The following is a 6,650-nucleotide window of genomic DNA, read 5'->3' as shown; positions in this document are numbered from 1 at the left end:
GATGAGAACTGAGCTCCTGCTATGCAACGGTTCGTAGGGCTGTGGGAGCCGTTTCTCTGCTTCCGACGATGACGCCAGCGCCGAAGCAGACGCCGGATTTATCACTCCATGGGCCAAAATAATGCTGTCTCAATAACACAAGAATGAAAGCAGTGGTGAATTTTATTTTATAGGCAAGGCCGCTCAAGGTGGTTTAATACCATGTACGACAAAAGCCTCTGTGTGGCAGCGTTTATTCCGTATACAAGCAAAAAAGAACACCGTAAAGTTTCAGATTACGACGCATTGCCATATTAGTGTAGTGATTCATATATTAAAAGGTACGTAAATAAGAAATTCATTCCGACTACGTGGGACGGTATGTCTGCCGCGAAGCACTGTCGCAACATAAGCAGCAATCGCATGCTGAAAGTAATTCGTTTTCGCTAAACTCTGGAAACAAAAAAAATGATACAGGTGCGAGGCAACCCGTTCGCCGGCTTTGATATCCCACCAACTGGACGAGATCTTCATTTCCTTCCTACGCGTGAGTTTGCTCAGACCGCCGGAAACTTTTACGCAAACAAGCCAGTACATCAAAAGTAGGTCCGTCGGGCTGCTTCATAGACGCCGGCCCCCGCGCCTGTCCCCTCCTCCTCTCCCTTCCCCGCACCTCCATCGCGCCAGTTACCTAACCACAAACGCCAGCAGAACCAGACAAGACGCGAGCTTTTGAAGTGCGGTCTTCCGAGCGCACGAGTTTTGCGGCTGCGGCGACGAGAACGCGAAGAAGGGGGCGGCAAATGCCGGGTCCATTATTGGCGAACTCATCGCGAAACCTCACCGGCGCCTTGTCACGGGGCCATTTGGTGTGGCGCCCGCTTCGTCAACACGGCCTTGTTGACTCTACGCCGGCGGGGAGACTGCGGAACAAGTCGACACACCCTTCCCGCCGCCCGAAGGACGTCGCTTTCGTCTCTTCTCCGGCGCCGATGAAAGATCAACAGTCAGCCCGGCAGAAAAGGGAACGCGGGTCGTTTGCCGACAGCTGGCACGCGCTGTAGCACGCAACTGAGTTAGTACAGCGCAGGCGTAGCACGACAAACCCGGTCGGTTTGAAAGGCTCTAAATTTAATTCTTTGTTCCTTCCCACACTCTATGAATTGACAATTTTTAGGAAAACCCTCTTCATTATGAAATAAAAATGCTGGTAACGACAGCTATTCGCTTTTCTGACCTTCATTGTTTGCGAGGCTTCACCCGTGCACATTGAATCGACAGATATGCGAGACGACTCGGTCAACGCTTTTGTAAACAGAATTTACAACGTCGGCGACATTTTGAAAAGACGGCCCATTTCGCTTTTAACTTGAAACAAAACCCATGGAAAGAAAGCGACGAACTTACCTTAAAGTGTACGAGCGACTAGCGATGCACTACGCACAGGAGTTGTTTACGTAAACAGCGCTTAGCAAAAGTTGTGCGATTGTTTACAGAACAGAGATGCGCATCATCGTTCTGCCTTATGTCTCGCTCTTCGAGCCATTAAAACCGTGACACGAGTAAACACAAGCTAACACAGCACCACACAACGTACGAGGCACGGGGTCAAATTGTATAGAAATGTTCGCCGAGCCTTGCACAGAACGACTATGTGTAATATTTAAACGTGGAACCGAGGGTGCGCCCGCAGGAATGAAGCATTTGAGTTCATAACGGTTAAAAGTAGTTTTTGTAGACAAAGCACATGTTTTGTCATTAATCTCCCCTTTTATCTCTAGCTCGACTTCTTCAAAACTGTTTTGTAATGGTGTTGCCGGGAAACCGAACAAATGAAACCGAGTTGGTGGAGAAAATGGTATCAAGTCGGTATTTAAATACCTGCAGTCTCATGTTCGTATACATGTATTTAAAGACAAACACCCCATGCAATTGACACTAAAACAACATTATAATAGCACCAAGTTTCTTATGTTGCTCGTTAGTTACTTCTTGTTAAGACTTGGGAACTAGTCGAACAGCTCTCTGATTATTCACTTCGTGCTTTAATTTCGATTTATTGGACTGCATTCCAATTGAATGCGCCGGAATTGGATGAGCTTTGACTGCATTCCCAAGACGCGTTCCATACCACGAGGTGTTGCATGCGGCAAAGTGGCCTCTTCGGAAGCGTTCCACAGGAGGAGGCGTGCCATGCCGCGAACTTAAACTCGGCGGCAGCGAGAGGTGATCGTCAGCGCCAGAACACCGCAGGTGTAGCGGAAGAACTCAGCCGAGAATAGAGATAGCATCACCACCGCCGTTAACTATTCCATTGCACGGCAGCAGGAGTGACCAGAGGTCTGCGTTCAAATAACAGTTTTAAAGATGTCGAAATAAACTAATTTGTCCAACTCTCTGTACCACCTATGTATTATGTTTGCCGTTTAAAAACAGCTCTCCATATAGTAAAGCCCAGAGAAAAGCCGACCTAGGTTGTTAAAAAGGAAGGCTGAAACTACTCATTGGGAAATTTTTATATGGTCCGTAGCATTTATAGTTCAATCGTCTTTATCACACGTTCTTTTCAGGCTGTTTTCTCCTACTGCACTGCAGCGCTCCAGCTGAAAACGTGACAAGAAAATATGGAGAAAATATTTGTATGCGTCACACGTGCGACGTCACTAGCAGCCGCGGCTTCGGGCTGCGTAGCACGGGTGACGTTAGCTGCACCGCTCATGCGGGTGGGTACTTGGTTGGTTGGTTGGAGCCATAACAAAAATGGCACGTACCCACTCTGGGGGATTGGCCAAGTCTGATTGTGGTTTCATTGTTGAAGAAGCTTATGAATTAGTTTTAAACAAGAATAGAGGTGGAATAATAGGGACTTGCGAGCTGGGACCCAGCCACTTCTTCGTCGTCCTCGTCCTCTTCTCTCTTGTGCCATGGGAGTATAGGACATGGCCCACCTAGCTGTACCGTGACAACATTATAACCGCTGCTTCGACATCAAGCCTTTCTCCGGCACTATTAGCGGTGTAATCCCTGGCCTGGACCCAGGCACAACTACCGAGCAGCTCCCGGAAATCATCGCCTGCCCACGTCACAGAATCCTACATGCCCCAGTGCGTGGCTCGTCTACGACAGCAGTACTCACCTTCGAAGGGCCGCACATCCTTTTCTACGTCAATCTCTACGGTCTACAAACAAGATGTCGGCCATACCGCCACTCAATACAATGCTGTGCGATCTGCAGGGATGTGGGTCACCGCCGTGATGTACGCCCAAACCCTGACGTGCGCGTCTGCTCCCAGTGTCACGAACGCGACCCCAGCGACAATCCGCAATGCGCCCCGAAATGCAGATTGTGTGGCCTGGAACACCCAACGGCGAGCAAGGAGTGTCGAAAAAAACTCAGGCCTCCTCCACCCCCCTTACGAGTGCGTGAACGACTTGCCAAACTCTCATCCAACGCCCGTATTACCCAAACCAGAGTCCTTCAATGCTTTTCTGGTCACGAAACTTCTCCGTAACGCTATGGGAGAGCTTCATATGGGGACCAACGCTCCCGCGCGGTGGCGCTACGAGTCTGGTGAAGGCGGCTTGGACGGCGGCGGCCGTATTTGCCGTGCGTTGGAGCGCGAACTTGCTGGTGTTTGTTGTGTGATATAGCTTTCTAAACTCATCACGATGGGCAAACTATGTGAACTACCATGCCTCTGACGTGCTGTGTACCTGGTTGCCGCTCTGGCTATCGGAATACAACGGAAAAGTCTTCGTTGTTCTGCCTCCCAAGCGACCGCGAACAACGCGACAGGTGGAAGCGAGCCATTCCACGACAGCAGACGGACGCTTTCAGCTTCGAGTGGAAGGCCGTTCGTGTGTTCGAGAAATATTTCGACCCCACGGACATTATTCGAGCCGATAAGTTCAAAATAATTGTACAACCTGTGCTTCTGCAGCGAAGCTCAAGCTCCGCGTTGCCCTGGATATTTGAAAACCTGCCGGCGTATCTTACGAAGCCCAAGCCACGATCGCGCTCACAACGAGAAAATCCGTAAATCCGTCTGCTAAACGTCGTCGCGTTTCGTCGCCGCACAAAGATCGGACTGCAGCTACTGTGATTTTGGTTATCCAACCAGATATTTTGAATTTGGAAAGCGAAGCATGGCTATCTTTGCCTGCATATATATATATATATATATATATATATATATATATATATATATATATATATATATATATATATATATATATATATATATATATATATATATATATATATATATATATATATATATATATATTTTACTTGTCCGCCGCGCTTGCCCAGGGGCTAAGGCGTTGTGCTTATCTGATAAGCTCAAGGACGCGGGTTCCCAGCCGCTTTTCTGATGGAGGCGAAAAGAGAAAACGCTTGTGTGTTCGAGATTTCGACGCAAGTTAAAGATACCCGAGTGGTTAAAATTAATCCGGAGCACTACACTACGGCGCGCGCCCCATTGCCTGTGTAGCGTCGGCACGTTAAACATAATAATCAATCAATCAATGTTTTTTTAACTTGCCGTTTGGGTGGGAGGGGTGTGACAGGCACTGAGCGGGCTTTTTATCTGTTGACACCCTATGCCTATCAGAACAGCCGAGAAAGTAGCTCAAAACTGTAGCATTTACTCCTACCCTGGCCCCTCCGCGCGCCCATTATTCTGCTTCCATTTCGTGAGCGTTTTTTTCCCTGCTGTCCACGCTAACTTTCCGAATCTCGATTATAGTATTACATTAGTAGCGCGCTATAAAATAGCGCAAACACAGCGCTAACCCAACGTGCTGTACGTTTGCACAGCTATTTGCTCAGCGCAGCATGTCGCGCCCAGGGTTAAATACAAATTTAATTCTGGCGCTAGTTCACTCAAATCATGCAGGCGGCTGCAAAGGCTAGTCAAAAATTGAAAACGCCAGATGACCGCCTTTTCGAAGCGATGATGTAGCGGTGCTTGCCGGAATGAACGAACACTGCAACATATGCGCCTCAGTAACACCCGTGGTCTTGCCTCAGTTTCACAGCTGAGCTACGGCACAACAAATGACTCAAAAACAACAACTGACTGACTCAAAAGCTGACTCAAAAACCTCGCTCGCATTTTTACTGGTGGAAATGAAGAACAGATGAAAGTAGGCGCGTGCCGGCGGAGAAACAGCCGGCCCGCAAGCGTCGTCGCCCGCCGGTGAAGCCTTCACGTTAACAGGGGCGATCCTAGCGGGAGCTTTTGTCCCTGAATGAAACTTCGGCCGGAGTTTCGTGACCAGAAAAGCATTGAAGGACTCTGCCCAAACCCAATCCATCCCCTCAAACCCAGTCGCCGCCACTTCGCCTTCCCCACCACCACCACTAACGAGGCCATGGAGCCACGTCGCTAGCCAGCACCCACCCCCACCTACTGACTTTCCCACCTTGCCCCCCCTTACGCAGCCCAACGTCGACAACCAGGCTATGATAACTGCATTACGAGAAGAAAATCCTCATGTCAGGCAACTCTTGACAGCACAGGCAGAACGCACCGCCAACCTTGAAAAGTGTTTACAAGAACTACTCAGCAAAACCGCATCCACCCCCAAAACTACCCCTCCTTCCCTCGCCCCCTCCTCTGCCAACCCTACGCCATCCCCGAACCAATTTCCGTATTACCTTGCCAGCCAACGTGTACGGCTCACTCAAACACCTGCGGGCCTTGGGTTACTCAAACGCCTACGACTCGCGCACCCAACATCTCCTCCTGCTCTTCTCGTTCTCCCCGAGGCTTGGAGATCTGCTGTACTGGTTCGCCCAATACCGAAGAACATGCACCCTGATCTCCACGCGGGCAGAAGACAAGCACGGAGCCAAGCCCACGAGAACATCTATGGGAACCGTCTGGACGTCGCGTATACAGACGCTAACTCGTATCCAGGCGGGCAGCACAAGGTTACAACCGTCGCCACCAAGTCGGCCCTTATAACCTGTGCTTCAATTATCACGACATCCACGCATATTGCTAAGGAACTGGCGATCGCACTCGCACTTATTCACACCAAGAGCGCGGTCATCTTAACCGACTCCCAAGCTGCCTGTCGGAGCTTCTTGGCGGGGAGGGTGGCCCCACCAACTTTCCGCCTCCTCTCGCAACATCAGCCACAAAGAAACGTCGCCCTCGCCTGGACACTCGCCCACTGTACATTAACGGGCAATACTTTTGCTCATCATCAAGCCTGCGCACTCTCCTCTCATGCCCCAGAAGAACCAGCGGAGTCCACACCATTGGTTACATTTCAGGACATTACACAGTATTATCGACTCGACAGACAATTCCCTCAACCTCACTCCAAGCTGTCTAAATCAGAAGAAAGGACTCTTCGTCGCATCTAAACGAATACCTTGGTCCATCCAATTCGCTTACACCACATGTTTCCCATTCAATTTCCCGCTCAATGCACTTTTTGCTCTAAGCTTGGCACACTTGTCTACGTTTTATTAGAGTGTGCGCATAACCCTGACCTCCCACCCTTTCCTTCCCCCCTCCCCCTCCATGAGCTTTGGGAGAACCTGATTACCAGCGAACACCTAGACGTCCAGCAACTACTGGCATCTAGGGCGTCGATCGCCCGGTCATCACTTGGATTCCCGGACTAGGGAACCACTCCTACTTTATAAGGCTCAT

This window comes from Haemaphysalis longicornis, unplaced genomic scaffold (assembly GCF_048455015.1).
Source record: "Haemaphysalis longicornis isolate Haplotype H1 unplaced genomic scaffold, Haemaphysalis longicornis Haplotype H1 scaffold_2, whole genome shotgun sequence".
In the NCBI taxonomy this organism is placed as follows: domain Eukaryota; kingdom Metazoa; phylum Arthropoda; class Arachnida; order Ixodida; family Ixodidae; genus Haemaphysalis; species Haemaphysalis longicornis.
Note: the sequence above shows the minus strand (reverse complement) of the source record.